Source organism: Cricetulus griseus, chromosome 10 (assembly GCF_003668045.3).
Source record: "Cricetulus griseus strain 17A/GY chromosome 10, alternate assembly CriGri-PICRH-1.0, whole genome shotgun sequence".
In the NCBI taxonomy this organism is placed as follows: Eukaryota; Metazoa; Chordata; class Mammalia; order Rodentia; family Cricetidae; genus Cricetulus; species Cricetulus griseus.
This window is the reverse complement of record NC_048603.1, coordinates 381,926-398,571: the sequence shown is the minus strand read 5'-3', so window position 1 is coordinate 398,571 and position 16,646 is coordinate 381,926. Positions and strand designations below refer to the sequence as shown.

Here is a 16,646-nt window from a genome sequence, read left to right as displayed (position 1 = left end):
CATATATCACAAACCCAGGAATACATTGCTAGAATTAAGTATTGCAATTTCATGTAGTAAGCTAGAGAAGGAGGGCAAGTCTATATCTATATTTTGTGACTTTAACGCTTCTCTTGCTGTTATTTTGTTTTGACACAGGGTCTCATGTAGCCCAGGCTGGCCTCTAATTCTGATCCATCTGTTTCTTGCCACCTAGTGCTGTGATTGTAGGGATCAATTCTAGGACCCCATGAATGCTAGAAAAGCATTCTACCAACTGAGCTACAGCCCCAGCCCTAATTCAACCATTCTGTACCATTTCTTCTTCTCTTTGTTCTGGTAAAATCCAGGCACAACATAGGATCTCTTCATTATCTCACAGCTTTGTTCCTGCCCATTCCTGCTGTGTTGTTATGTTAGGAATATTATATTTCCTTTTCTTTTAGAATGAACAATATAACAGCACACATGTTATTAGACACAAACTCCATTTTCTTTTAAATTAGTGAATAGAAATAAGTAAATTTTAGATTTGTATTGTTGTAGGGATGGACCGGATGGTTCAGCAGTTGAGAGCAGCTGCTGCTTTTGCAGATGAGCTGGGTTGGGTTTCCAGTCATGTCAGCCAGCTCACAACTGCCTGGAACTCTAGTTCCAGGGGTTTCAGTGTCCTCTTATGGCCTCTGTGTGCACTGCCTGTGCATGCTGAATATCCAGACAAGCAGGTACACATGCATACTAGTATGTAAAAAGTTAAAATTTAAATTTCAAATTATTTATATTATCTTCTACAATTACATAATTTTATTTTAATATATACACACAGAGAGAGAGAGAGAGAGAGAGAGAGAGAGAGAGAGAGAGAGAGAAAGAGAGAGAGGGGAGGGAGAGAGAGACACGGTCTTTCAGTCCTCATCCTCTTTATGTAATTTTATTTTAATATCTATTATATATATATGCTATATATAATATACATATATTTTTAGAGACAGGATCTTTCAGTCCTCAACCTCTCTGTGTAACCAAGGATGATGTTGAACTTGTAATCCTCCTGCCTCTACCTCCCCAGTGCTGACATTGTAGGTGAGCACCACCACTCTTTATTCCATGCTAGGAATCGAACCCAGGGCTTTGCACATGCTAAGCAACTACTCTACCAACTGAGCTATATCCTAAGACCACAATACATGATGGTCTGTGCCAATGTCTTTGTCTTTGATTTGATGAGGATTAATGCTACTTTCTCTTGCCTCTGGCCTAAAAAAATTCTTTTATTGTTCCTACTAAGGAATGTCTGAGAGAACAAATTCTTTCTGTCTTTGTTTTTATACAAATGTCTTTATTTTGCTTTGATTTGTAAAAGATAACTTTACTGGACCAAAGACTCTTGGTTGGCAGTTTCTTTGACACCCTGACCATGTCATTCCACTGCATTGGCCTTCTGGCTTCTGTGATTCTAAGAAGAAGTAAGATGTAAGGCTCAGAAGGGTTACTTTATATGTAGGGGTTTTTCTTTCTCTTACCACTTTCAATATTTACTTCTTGTTTTTTAATTTTTTAATTATTACACTTATGTGTGTAGGGGTGTGTGTGTACATGCATGTGTGTTATAACGCATGCTACTGACCACATCAGTGATCAAATGACAACTGCAGTAGTCTTTTCTCTCCTTCTACCATGTGGTGACAGGGATGAACTCAGGCTTGGAGGCAGGCACCCCTACCTTTTTGGCCCCCTTCTTGCCTTTTATTTAAACCTTTTAAATGTGATGCATCTCTTTGTTTTATTCTTCTGATGTTATTAAGGTTTTGAGTCATCTAGATGGATCTTCATCAAATTCAGTATTTTTTCAGCCATCATTTCTTTGGGTATCTTTTTCTGTTCAGGCTGTTGCCCCTCCCCTTCTGGTATTCCTGTTGTGTGTGTGTTCATGTACACAGTGCTGGTCCATGTTTCTCTGAGATGCTCTTCTCATTTCTCCATTATTACTTTCATTGTTGTTTTCTGTTCTCTATGTTGCAAAGTCTTTACCACTAGACTCTGTCTCTATAGATATACAGAGGTATATTAAAAATAATCCGGCCTTCATCTCTCCTGGGACTTTCACCTCCATCAGACTCCTCTACCATAGAGTGTCTATTTGGTTAATGTATTTAAATTTTGTCTAGGTACCTACATAGTCTGATGAGACATTTTGATTAGTTTACTTAGGCATTGTTTCATTCATTAAAAAAAAAAGCATTTATAATGGCTGCTTTTGCAGTAGCTGTAAAATTTGACATTTAGGCTCCTTAGTTTCCAGTTGCGTTATGTGTTTTCTGTGTTTGAGCCACAATGTTTCACCTGTTTGCATCTTTACCTGTCTGTTAGTTTTCCCTTGTTCCTCCCTCCCCCACTCCTTCCTTGTCCTTTTGTAGACAAGATGTTTTAAGTCAATTAGATTACAAGAGAATTTCAAGATACCAGCCTCTCCTACCCTTACAGGGCTTTTCCTCTCTTACCTGTTCACTGACTTGGCTCTAGTCTTAATGAAATCTTATCCTTGCTATGACTCCACCGTGGGAAGCCTCTGGCACGAGGCAGAGCTCTTTGTCTTCTTTCCTGACTGTTCAGTTGTCCTTCTCTATTACATCACAGCCCAGCTGTTGGGCTCCAACAACTGCTTGATGACTGTTCTCTCCTTTCCAACAATTCCCTAGGACACAAATTGCACCACAATTTGACCTAATTAAATTTAAGCAAGGTTTTTTTTTTTTTTTTTTTTTTTTTTTTGAGGCCAACCCTTGAGAAGAGATTTTTTTCCCCCTCACTTCAGGAATGTTCTTCTTAATTATCTTTCCCCCAGTTGTGACTAGTAAATTAGCTGGCCTGAGGTTTATAACTTGTCATATATGTCATACATACAACTGCCCTCTTAGTTTCTCACCAAGTCTGTATTGTTTTAGAGAAAGGCATGAACTTTCCCTTACTGTGTGTCAAAAAAAGTTTGTTTTCTGAGAGGAGGAGATTGCATCCTCTAGTCTTCCTGGCAGCTTTTCCTCAGTGACGCTGAGGCTGCTGGACAGTAGCCTGTCTCTTGTGGAGGGGACACCTCTGCTTTATGAGCAGAGATCTGAATAGTTCCCTTGCATATGAGTGGGGACTGGATCAAGGTGGGATCTCCGATCTCCTGTATGCGTTAACCAGGAAACTAGTGAGCTTCTGTTGAACTGAGGTTGGAAGGGATGTGAAATGCCTCCCCTGGAAGACACTGTGCCCCTGAACTGGAGCCCAGGGGCCTGGTCCTTCTGTCTTTTGGCCATATCTGCCTTGTAGAGTTTCAACTAAGGACCACTGATGCTTGTTGATGTTCCATACATGGATTTTATGGAGTAAATATTTGTTAGGTTGTTGAATCCTCTTTGAACAATTTCCAGAAAGTCCAAGTGGTTGTGTTCTTACCCTTTCCTGCTCTTATGCTGTTTCACTGGATATTGGGTCTACAAATCTCTTAATACCTATTGCAGGGATCTCTAAAAACTCAATTGAGAAAGTTACTTCACTACTATCAGCAGTGTCATTGTCGTCGTCGTCATCATCATCAGGCAAAGGTGATGCATCAGGAGAGTAAACCTGATGTCACACAGTTCAACCAGTGGTGGAGGTTGGATCTGAACCAGGCATTTGAGTTTCCACTGAGCTTCTGCAATACATAAAATGTCTTATCCAAAGTGCCTAGAGAGCCAGGTATGATGTTGTAGGCCTATCAACTAAGCTACTTAGGAACCCGAGACAGGCAGATCAAAGATCTATGATCTCAGTGGGGTAAGAGTGACTTAAGATCAGCCCAGATGGAAAAAAATATATGGTGTAGTTCACTGGTATAGTTGGCCTAGCATGAGTGGGGCCCTACTATCAATCCTCAGGACACACAGACATAGACAGCGGGAAAGACAAAAGGACCTACACACACACACACACACACACACACACACACACACACACACACACAGAGAGAGAGAGAGAGAGAGAGAGAGAGAGAGAGAGAGAGAGACTCCTAAGAGTAATATGAAATTTTCCTCTTTTTAAAAAGCTGAGGATGGGAACCTTGGGTCTTTCAATTTTTCATCTACTTGTTATTATTACTATTGGTGTCTCTCTCTCTCTCTCTCTCTCTCTCTCTCTCTCTCTCTTTCTCTCTCTGTGTGTGTGTGTGTGTGTATAGTAGGAGTAAAGAAATGCCCAATTCTAGCACTGTTTAGTCTTCTTGTGCACCAACCATCTACTTTTACCAAAGTGAAAGACTTCTACATTTAAAATAGAACTTTGTAGTTAAAGAAAAAATAGGCATGAAACTCGATTGTTCAATTAAGTCCAGAAACCAAATACTGACCTTTTAGGATAATAATTGGCTCCTCTCAGAATGGAAAATAACTGCACGGGAATCAAAACCTGATGTGTGAACTATCCCCTCAAAGGAGGATTTTTCAAAAGATGTAGGAAGCTTTTGCCAGGCAGGAATAGAGACATCTCTATTTTTCGCTCAAGAGTTACCATTACTAATGTGAAGCACAACTGTCAGGGAACAGTGCTCCTCCTCCATGCCCACCACAGCATGAAAGGACATCAGTCCATATTTGCAAGGTGTGAGGAACATGCAAAGTCTGGAAACTTCACACAAAACAGCTCTGTGCGTATAATGACCGTGCACAGAAGGATCTGGAGAGCAGAGTTTTAATCAGTGCCAGAACAAGCCTGTATTACATTAATAATAATTTAGAACACATGCTTCCACGTCTGTTCGCTCAACCACAAAATGGGCAGAGCATCCACTTCTGCAAGAGTGGAAGACATGCTCTACGAAGACACAGCTGTTTCTGTACTGCAGAGGCGGCATGGTGACTAGACCTGGGCAACTCAGATTATCTATCAACTTGTACCTGGCCAAAAAGGAACATTAAAATAACAATTGTAACAACAACCAAGCAACCAGCCAGAAAACCCCCTATGACCATGATCACCAGCCACTTCACTAGAGGACTCTTTAACAGAACATGGAACAAGTGGAATGGGCACATTTACTCTCAAAGTCAGACACGGTATTTAGAGGCCAAGAAGACTCCCTTGAGATGCATGGGTTTCCCTGGGAAGGGGAAATAGAAGAGCCCTCTTGGGTAAATTGGTGGGAGGCAGTGTGGGAATATGATGGGTCTGGTTGGGTGGGTTGTGGGCAGGATAGAGGGGGAGAGTAATGAAAGAGATGTCTTGATATAGGAGGGGACTCTTTGGGGTTAGGGAGAAACCCGGTGCCAAGGAAACTCACAGGAATCCACAGGATGACCCCAGGTAAGAGCCCTGGCAATAGCAGAGAGGGTGCTTGAACTGGCCTTCTGCGGTAATCAGATTGGTGACTATCCTAATTGTCATTAAAGAGCCTTCATCCAGTAACTGAGGGAAGCAGATACTTTCACAGCCAAGCACTGGAGCCAGTTCTAGGAATGCTGCTGCAGAGGGGGGGGGGCGGGATTGTATGAGCCAGGGTGTCAAGGTCATGACCAGTGAACCCACAGACACAGCTGACCTGAGCTCCTGGAAGCACATGGACTCTGTGCTTGGGAGCCTGCATGGGATGGACCCTGGCTGTCTGCAGCTGTGTGACAGTTGTGTAGCGTGGTCGGTTTGTGGGGCCCCTCGCAGTGGGATCAGGACTTGACCCCGGTGCATGAGCTGGCTTTGGGGAAGTATTCCCCATGCTGGGTTGCCTCACGGGGAGGAGTCTGTTCCTGCCTCAATTTGATCTGCCATGCTTTGTTGACTCCCATGGGAGGCCTGACCTTTTCTGAGAGAGAAGTGGACTGGGGACGGCAGGTAGATGGGAGGCAGTGGGGGGAGGGGACAGGAGGAGAGGAAACCATGGTCAGGATGTAAAATAAATGAAAAAATTAAATAGTAAAGGAGAAGAAGACTCCCTGGTGGTGTGTGTGTCACAGGATAGGTCACTGCTCTCTCCTAGTTCCTCTTTCTGGGCACAGGATTTTGAAGGACAAGAGAGCTCTCTGGTATGGGAGGCAGGACTCAGGGACTTTAAGATGCTGACAGTTAAAAATCCCCGACAGGCAGGGGCAGTGGTGGTGCACACCTTTAATCCCAGCACTCGGGAGGCAGAGGCAGGCAGATGTCTGTGAGTTGGAGGCCAGCCTGTTCTACAGCATGAGTCCCGGAACAGCTAGGGCTGTTACACAGACAAACCCTGTGTCAAAAACCAAAAAAAGCAAACGACAACAACAAAATTCCTAGCAGGGCTGGAGACACCCATCCCTAGTTCCCACAGAGTAGCAGGAGAAAAGACTCTCCAAATTTGGTCTCCGACCCCCATAAGCATGCCTACACTCTCACTCATGCATTAATTAAATAAATAAGCAATATTTAAGAAACAAAACAAAACAAAACATTAGATCTAGGAACAGTGGCACATACCTGCAATCTCTGCAGAGGGAGGCAGTGGCACATACCTATAATCTCCAGGTTATGGTAGGAGGGAAATCAAACGTTCCAAGCTCCTGGGCTACCTCGTGAAAGCCTTTCTCAAAAGCATAAACAAAAGTTCACGGGCTGGAGAGATGGCTCAGAGGTTAAGAGCACCAACTGCTCTTCCAAAGGTCCTGAGTTCAATTCCCAGCAACCACATGGTGGCTCACAACCATCCCTTATGAGATCTGGTGTGCAGATACACATGGAAGCAGAATGTTGTATACATAATAAATAAATAAAATCTTTAAAAAAAAAAAGTTCACTAAAGCCAGGTATCGAGTCACTGACTGCAAGTCCAGCACTCAGACGGCTGCTGCAGGAGGATTACAGTCACTTTGAGGCCAGCTTAGTCTATACAGTGAATTTCCAGCTAGCTGGGACCACAAAATCAAATGACAGAAAGGAAAACAAATCTTCATTTGAAATTATCAGAGCACAACTGCAACTGGAAAAGAGAAACAAAGAAGGAATCTGTGTAGCTAACATGGTGTACTTCTACTACTAGGTCAAGGCTCCTTGGAAGCTGGGCCATATACTCTCCTATCGATGACCCTTTGCCAGCCATGGATTGATGTCTACCAACTCTGTGAGCTTTGATGACTATGGAGACAGAAAAAGATCTAAAACCAGCGCCAGTGAGCAGAACTGTGAGCTGGTCTTGGCAGCCAGGAGAGAGATAGACATGTTCAAAAAGGTAAGAAAACCCCTTACAGTAAGTCAAAAACTTACATATCTAATTGCACAATATCTTGTCCAAATGTCTAGAGTGTATGCAGACAGTCTTCTAGTGATGTCTTTTTCAAAAACTTTTTTCTTTTTCAAAAAAATAAAATCAATCAAGCCTGTCTATGTTAAACCCAAAGTAAAGATTTACAATCAGTCTCTACAGAACAGTTCTAGGAGTTTGGTAGCTGCCGAGACACCTTGAAATAATCTTATTATTTTTCCATTTTTCAAAGACTTGGGCCCCACTGAAGTTGAGTGATTTCCTTCAGGCTACAAGACAAGACACTCAGAGAATTGGGAAATAGAACCCAGGTTCCCCATTTTACAGGACTTGATCTCTCTGCAAGGCTGCTTACACCAGCTGGTGAAAACCAGCTTCTACCTTCATGTTCAATTCAATAAACACAGAGAGCATGTTAAGTGCAGCCACTGGCGGTGGCTGAATGGTTAAGGGAGAGCAAGCCTCACAAACAGGGCAATGGTGTTGTCTTGGCCCTCAGTGACTCATCATCAAATGGGAAGGACTCTTTATGTGGCCAAGCAACATGTTTTAGTGTAAAAGTTTATCTGGAGAAATAACAATTTCTGACTCATCTAACTTGTGGGAACCCTTCCCCTTCTCTGCCACACTCATGTTATCTAACTTGTATAATTACCAGGTTGTCAGGTAGAGGAATCACTGGGGAAAATTAAAAATTAAAACAGCCCCTCTCCCAGAGAATGCTTTTCAATGATTGAAGGTGGGAAAATGAATTGAAACCTTTTAGGTGGTACTCCTCTCTACAAAGCACAGTCCAGGAACTGTACTCTGGCATGCGAACTTGTAATTACCAAACCAATCAAGGAAGACTATCATTTAAGTAAATGCATATCCATGTTAATTCACCCAATATCACAGTAACCAAAGGCTAGACATATAGAAAAACTATAGTGGGCAAATGCAATTAAAGAGAGGAAGGGAGTTAATGCTGACTGGCCCTGCCCTGGAGCACAGGAATATCTGTCTTACTGACCACTGGAAAAGTGCAAGTCTTCAAAACTGTGTGAGGGATGGAGACATGACATAGTGGTTAAGAACACTTACTCCTCTTGCAGAGGACCTGGGCTCTCACACGGTGGCTCTAAAGGAACAGAGCGGGTTGAATTAACACAGGTATTAAAGGGAGATTTATTGGGCTGACTTATAGGATACAGTCCTGGAAGTCCAATGAAAGCTTTCTCACACTGCATCTGAGAATCTAGTAGTTTCTCAGTGAGGTGGCACATGAGACTGGATGTCCCAGCAGTCCCAATCTGGCCCTGAAGGCCTGGCAGATCCCTGGAGAAATGGTGGTCTCGATCTACATTGGAAGCTGGAAGAGCAGCAAAACAGTAGAGCAGGATAGAAGCATTTGCATCAAGAGTGAGACCAATGAGACAAAGAGCCAAGTTTCCTTCTTCCATGTCCTTCCATCTGGGCTGCCACCAGAAGGTTCTGGTGCCGTCCACACTGATGGCTGGTCTTCCTGAAGAAGAAGACCTCTGCTAACAGTGGCTTAAGTTGATTTCGGTTCCAAGGATCCCAACATCCTCTTCTGGTCTTTCTGCACACTGCACGAATCTGGTCCACATATTCCCATGTAGGCAAAACACTTGTACATGGAAAATAAATAAATTAAAACCTTCTGAAAGATACTGCATGAGTGACTGGAAGGGAGAAACTAGTGGAAGGAGGAAAGAAGAGAAAAACTGTTGAAAGCTCAAACAGCCATCTCCAAGCAGGTGTCTGAGTGGAGTCTGAACTCCAGGCAAAGAGGGGGGGAGTCTGGGAAGAGCCTGGCTTCCTGCTCATTTAAGGCCAAGTAGATTGGGCACTAGTGTTGATGGTGCCACCTTTAATGACTGAGAGGGTGCTGTGCACATGGGCTCCAGCAGCCTGGAGGAGGAGAAAGACTGGAAAAGTGACTGCATAGTATGGATGCCTTCTGAACACTCCTCCAGGTTATAAATGAGGATTACTTTGGTTGACTAAGTTTTTCTTCCAGATTATAATCAATGCAGAAGTAGGAGGCAGTGTGTTATTCTACAGATATAATATTTGCGTGAAAATCATTTAAAGTATTTGTGTGTAAAGGAGAGAAAGCCAGAGAGGGAGGGAAGTCTAAGAACCACAGTTGTGTGAGTGGAAGTCAGAGGACAACTTTTGGGAGTTGGTTCCCTACCTTTATGTGGATTCTAGGGATTGAACATCAGGCTTACTCAGTAAATACTTTCACTGAGAAAACAGTCACTGTGTTAAAATTTTGACCTTTATACTTCCTTAGTTATGCAACCTCAAGTTCCCCGAAGGGGGACAAAACACATTTGTCTTGTTCATGAATTTATCTCAGTACCTATTCAATAGAATAAAACTATTCAATACCGGATGGATTTTAACCACATATTTTACACTTAGTTGTTCATCATCTATAAAATGAAGTCACCCACTCTCGTAGAGTTTATAGGACACAACAAGAAAGCACACACATAAAGCATGCCGCAGAGAACCAGGCACACAGTGGTTAATGACCAGATGTGATCAGGCTAGGTGAGGCACACACGGTATCTTAGCCCTTGGAAGGAAGACACAGGGGGATCACCACATTTGAGGCCAGTCTGGGTTATACAGATAGCTCAAGGCTAGCCAAGACTACATAATGAAATCAGGTCTCAAAAAGAGAAACAAACTAAAACAAAGAATGGGAGGAGGTGAAAAGGAGGGAAGGGAGAGAGGGAGGAAAGGAGAGATTGGGAGACTTGTTTCCTGTCAATTTAAGTTATGAAAAGTGAGTAGCTTGTCTCATAAACTGAGAGGCTAATCACATTCAACATTCATGAGCCGATTGCAGGGACACAGGCATTTCAGGCAGGGAGAGAGCTTACAGTTGTTGCAAAGCCTCGCAAGGCATTTAATGGGCAGAGATCAGAAATATTCAATGTGCAGTGCAGTGTTGGGTGGTCCTATACCAAATGCATACACAGCATGTCCCATGTTGTTGGGGTTCTCTGAGGGCCCTCTGAGTCAAGGTCGGAGAAGGTAGAGGGCGCTGTTTTCGAGTCCTGCAGCCTCCCAGAAAGCAAGAGACAATCAGGCACAACAGGGAGTCAAGTCAAAGCAAGATTTTGTTTATTACAGTTTATTACAGTGGAGCCCTCTTAAAGTGAAAATCCGCAGGGTGGGAAAAATATTACCCAATAATTTCAAAGGTATTCCTGTTATGTACTTAGTGTCCTATGCCCTCTTGGGCATGGTCTGCGAGTGTGATGACCTCATCTGGTGGGAGTTTGGGCAGCCAATTGTTTTTCTTAGTTAACACTTGAAGCCTCGCCTCTGTATCTTCCTCCCAGCGCCATCTTGGCTTTGGGCCACTCCTTCTTTTGGTGGGATTGTTGGCAGCTTGGGCCACTCTCCCTCCTGCTGGGACATGATCTGTGTTCCCCCACACCATGTTACTCTCATTGGGAAGCATAGCAGTCTTTGAGGGACGATCTGTAGTACTATGGTGGTTTGAATAGGTATGGCCCCCATAGGCTCATGTGCTTGAATGCTTGAATCATAGGGAGTGGCACTCTTAGGAGATGTTGCCTTGTTGAACTAGGTGTGGCCTTGTTGGAGGAAGTGTTCTAATGTGGAGGTGGGTTTTGAGGTCTCATATATGCTTAAGCCATGCTCAGTGTGACAGTTCACTTCCTGTTGCCTTCAGATCCAGATATAGAACTCTCAGCATCATGTCTGCCTGCACACCTCCATGTCCCTCAATGATGGCAATGGCGTACACCTCTGAACTGTAAATCAACACCAATTAAATGTTTTTCTTTTTCTTTTTTTAAAAGAATACAACATTCTGCTTCCATGTATATCTGCACACCAGAAGAGGGCACCAGATCACAACGGATGGTTGTGAGCCACCATGTGGTTGCTGGGAATTGAACTCAGGACCTCTGGAAGAGCAGTCAGTGCTCTTAACCTCTGAGCCATCTCTCCAGCCCTAAATGTTTTTCTTATGAGAGTTGTTATAAGCCAGGTGATGGTGACACCAGGCATACGCCTTTAATCTCAGCACTTGAGAGGCAGAGGCAGGCAGATCTCTGTGAGTTCGAGGCTAGCCTGGTTCGAGGCTAGTCTACAAAGAGTTTTAGGATAGGCTCCAAAGCTACACAGAGAAACTCTGTCTTGAAACACACCCCCTCCCCCCCAAAAATTTGCCCTTGTCATGGTGTCTTGGTATCTCTTCACAGCAACAGAAACCCTAAGACAGGTACCTTATCCTTTTAGTATGCTTTAAGATACTGCACCCATAGCACCCAGGCTATTCAAAAGTTGCAAATGAAAGTTCATTTACTTCCTTTTTTTTTTTTTTTTTTTTTGGTACGTGGAACAATAAATACTAGGTTCTATTACATTACAAAACATGTTCAACTAAAATAACAAAACAGGGGCTGGGGGACAACTCAATGAGTACTTATGATATACCATATTAAGAGAATGAAAGATAAAAACAACAAATCATCAGTCATCTCAACACATAGAAAAGAAATTTCAGCCAGGTGGTGGTGGCGTATGCCTTTAAGCCCAGCACTTGGGAGGCAGACACAGGTGGATCTGTGAGTTCGAGGCCAGCTTGGTCTACAATGTGAGTTCCAGGACAGCCAGAACAGTTCCCAAAGAGAAACCCTGTCTTAAAAAACCAAACCAAGGCCGGACGTTGGTGGTGCATGCCTTTAACCCCAGCACTTGGGAGGCAGAGACAGGCGGATCTCTGTGAGTTCGAGGCCAGCCTGGTCTCCAGAGAGAGTGCCGAGTGCCAGGATAGGCTCTCCAAAGCTACACAGAGAAACCCTGTCTCGAAAAACAAAACAAACAAACAAACAAAAACCAAACCAACCAAACAAAGAAAAAAAAGCAAAAAGAAATTTCACAAGATTGCTACCTGTAGGTGGAAGTTTCTGTCCAGCTCAGTCCCGCCACTCTTCAGTGTCAAATAAACACACAGAAGCTTATCTTAATTATAAACTGTGTGGCCAATGGCTCAGGCTTCTTATTGGCTAGCTCTCTCTTAATTATTAACCCATTTCTATTAATCTGTGTATCTCCATGAGGTCTTGGCTTACTGGTGATGCCCAGGCCTCTTTTTTCCTTGGCATCTCCCTGGTGACTCACTCTCTGCATTTGTCTTCCCAGAATTCTCCTAGTCTGATAGTGCTGCCTATACTTCCTGCCTGGCTACATCCGTCCTGTCCATTGGCTGAAATAGCTTTATTCATCAATCAATAAGAGAAACATATATTCACAGCATACAGAAAGACATCCCCCATCATCTACCCTTTAAAGATTTAAAAACAAACAAACAAACAAAATCCCTCTAAAGGCTAGAGAGCATTTCCTGCTCTTCCAGAGGATCTAAATTCAGTTCCCATAATCAATGTTAGGTAGCTAAAAATTGACTGTAACTCCAGCTCAAGGGGGTCTGTCACCATATTCTAGCCTCCACAATATACATATATGGCATAAGCACACACACACACACACACACACACACACACACACACACACACACACACGAAACACAAAACTCTAAGCAAGGACATTACATATAGAAAGACTATACTCTGTACTTTAAAGGCTATGGAACAGAAGAAGCACACAGCTAATGGTGAAATACTAAAAAACATTCTTCTAAGCACTAGAACAAGACAAGAATTCACAGTTCAAGAAGAAAGGGAAAGGGAGAAGTGAAATGGCACTGCTGCTCACTAAAGCTTAGATAAAGCTCTGAAAAATATACATTCACGTGCACAAGCATACATGAACACATCTGCATACACACACACACACACACACACACACACACACTTAGAACTAATAAATGAACATAGTAAAAATGGAGGCTACACATCAACAGTTAGCATTGTTTCTATACACTAGCCATAAGATATCCAAAAGATAAATCGAAAGTCTCATTTATAATTAAAAAAATGCTCAGCAATAAACTTACCCAAGGAGACCTGTGCAGAGCAAACTATACACTGATAAAAGAAACCAAAAACACATATAAATGGTGATATTTCATGTTCATAGATATGAAGAATTAGTTGTTCAAATGTTCATGCTACTAAAATTGATCGACAAATTTAGTAAAATGTCCATCAAAAGTCTAATATTACTTTTCAATAATTATTTCCTGATATTTAAATTTTATATGGAAACAACCACAAAAGAAACCTACCAGTCAGGGCAATCATAAGAAAAAAGAGCAAGCTGTTTCTGGTCCCCCCTTCTGGTGCCTTGCTTGAAGCCTCCAGTGTCCTGGGGACTGCACACTGGGGAACCCATCCCAGTGGTACAGCCCATCCAGTGACTGCCAGCTTCCTGGTCCTGCCTCCATCCACTGGAGGAGGTAAGCCTGAGCTTGTTTCCACCCCAACTTCTGGTGCCCTGCTCAGAGCCTCCTGAGGCTTGGGGCCTGTCCACAGGGAACCTGTCCTGGTGGAACAGCCCATCCAGGGTCTGCTAATCTCTTGGTACTAGTCCTGCCTCCATCCACAAGAAGAGGAGAGCATTAGAGTATTGAATCTGCTTGTACCCACCAGTAGGGAACCTTAGACCTGCACCCACCAGGAGAAGAAGAAACTCTACCTGCACCCACTGGAAGAAGAGATGGGAAGAAGACAATATAAAAACACATTCAACAACAGAAAAATGAGTATGTCACCACCAGAGTCTAGGGACTCTACACCAGCAAGATCCGAACATCCCAACACAGAAACAACTTCATGAAAATGATAGAGGCCCTCAGAGAGGATATGAGAAAATCCCTTAAAGAAATGGAAGAAAAAAACAAACCAAAAAAAAAAATAGTAAGAAGTCAGCCAGGCCTTGGTGGCACACACCTTTAATCCCAGCACTCGGGAGGCAGAGGCAGGTGGATCGCTGTGAGTTTGAGGTCTCCAGAGTGAGTTTGAGGATAGGCTCCTAAGCTACACAGAGAAACCCCTCTTGTAAAACCAAAAAAAAAAAAAAAAAAATTGTAAGAAGTCAACAAATCTATTAAGGAAAGCAAAGAAAAAACAATCAAACAGATGAAGGAAACAGTTCAAGACCTGAAAACTGAAATAGAGACAATAAAGAAAACGTAAACTGAGGGAAGGCTGGAAATAGAAAAGCTGGGTAAACAATCAGGAAGTATAGATGTAAGCATAACCAACAGATTACAAGAGACTGAAGAGAGAATCTCAGACGCTGAGGATAAACTAGAGGAAATAGATTCATCAACCAAAGAAAATCTTAAGTCCAAGAAATCCCTAACACAAAATATCCAGTAAATATGGGACACTGTGAAAAGACCAAACCTAAGAATAATAGGTATATAAGAAGGTGAAGGAAAACACCTCAAAAGTGCAGACAACACATTCAACAAAATCACAGAAGAAAGCTTTCCTAACCTAAAGAAAATGAAAGTACAAGAAGCTTACAGAACACCAAATAGAGAGGACAACAAAAAAAAAGTCCCCTTGCCACATAATAACCAAAACCACAAACAAACAAAATAAAGAAAGAATATTAGGAGCAGGAAAGGAAAAAGGCCAAGTAACATACAAAGACAAACCTATCAGAAGTACACCTGAGTTCTCTATGGAAACTTTGAAAGCCAGAAGGTCCAAGATAAATATTTCACCAACACTAAGAGAACACGGATACCAGCCAAGACTACAATACCCAGAAAAGCTTTCAATCACTATAGATGGAGAAAACTAGATATTCCATGACAAAACCAGACTTAAACAATACCTATCCATAAATCCAGCACTACAGAAAGTTCTGGAAGGAAAATTCCAACCCAATGAAGATAACTACACTCACAAAAACATAGGCAATAGATAATCCCACTTTACCAACAGCCAAAAGAAAAAACAAGTGGAGATCCACACACAATACCACCACCACCACCAAATCCAAAACAAACAAGAATGAACAATCGATCATTAATATCCCTCAATATTAGTGGTCTTAATTCACCTATAAAAGACACATGCTAACAAAATGGATACAAAGACAGAATATATCCTTCTGCTGCATACAAAAAACACATGTCAACTTCAAAGACAGACAGTACCTAAGAGTTAAGGGTTGGGAAAAGATTTTCCAATAAAATGGACCCAAGGAAAGAGCGGTTGTAGGAATCCTAATATCGAATAAATTAGACTTTAAACTAAAAACAACCAAAAGAGATGAAGGAGGTCATTTCATATTCACCACAGGAGAAATCCATCAAGATGAAGTCTCAATTCTAAACATCTATGCCCCAAATACAAAGGCATTCACATTTGTAAAAGAAACATTACTAAAACTCAAATAACACAAAACCTCACACACGTATAGTGGGAGAATTCAACACCCCACTCTCACCACTAGACAGAAACTTAACAAAGAAACAAAGGAACTAACATAAGTTATGATCCAATTGGGTTTAACAGACATCTATAGAACATTCCATCCAAACACAAAAGAATATACCTTCTCAGCACCACATGGAACCTTTTCTAAAATCGACCACATATTTGGCAACATAGAAAACCTCAACAGGGAAACATGTCGATGACGCAGATCAGCAACAGACTACCAATACCGTAGAGGAGCCCACGGATCTCATCAGGCTCAGTTTGGAAGAGCGAATTTATGTGAAAATGAGAAACAACCGAGAGCTTCGAGGCAGATTACATGCTTATGATCAACATTTAAATATGATCCTGGGAGACACAGAAGAAACTGTGACAACGATAGAGATTGATGATTGATAGAGAGACATATGAAGAGATATATAAATCAACAAAACAGAACATCCCCATGCTCTTTGTCCGGGGAGATGGTGTTGTTCTAGTTGCCTCTCCGTTGAGAGTCGGCTGAGACAGAAGATGGTCCTGTGTAGGAAAATGGAGACTGCCACTTGAGATGTACAGAACACTCACAGAGAGAAGCTCACATGTATTCTGATAGTCAGAAATGACCCGAGGACCCCTCCACCCTCAAAGAAGTTCATTTGCGAGTAACTTACAATCTCTCCAGCTAAAATAGCATGTTCCTTTTTCTCCAGCCCTGCCTGTGTAACCACCTTGCTCTTTTCAGGAGTTGGTTTGCCCATTGTTCTTGCAGTTACTTTCAGGTTGTTTTTCTTCAAATTAAATTTGATCTCCCTTTTTTATTAAAAAAAAAAAAAACTCAACAGGTACAAAAAATTGCAATATCTTATCAGACCACCATGCTTTAAAATTAGAATTCAACAAAAACACAAATTGCGGGTGCTGGAGAGATGTGGCTCAGAGGTTAGGAGCTCTGACTGTTGTTCCAAAGGTCCTGAGTTCAATTCCCGGAAACCACATGCTGGCTCACAGCCACCTTGAATGAGATCTTGTGC

At 42.3% G+C, this 16,646-nt stretch overlaps 1 pseudogene; it reads left to right on the top strand.

The window, feature by feature from the left end:
* The window catches only part of LOC100756239, a 68,865-nt pseudogene extending 52,698 nt beyond the window's left edge, over nt 1-16,167 (top strand).
* The last annotated feature ends 479 nt before the right edge of the window (nt 16,168-16,646 follow it).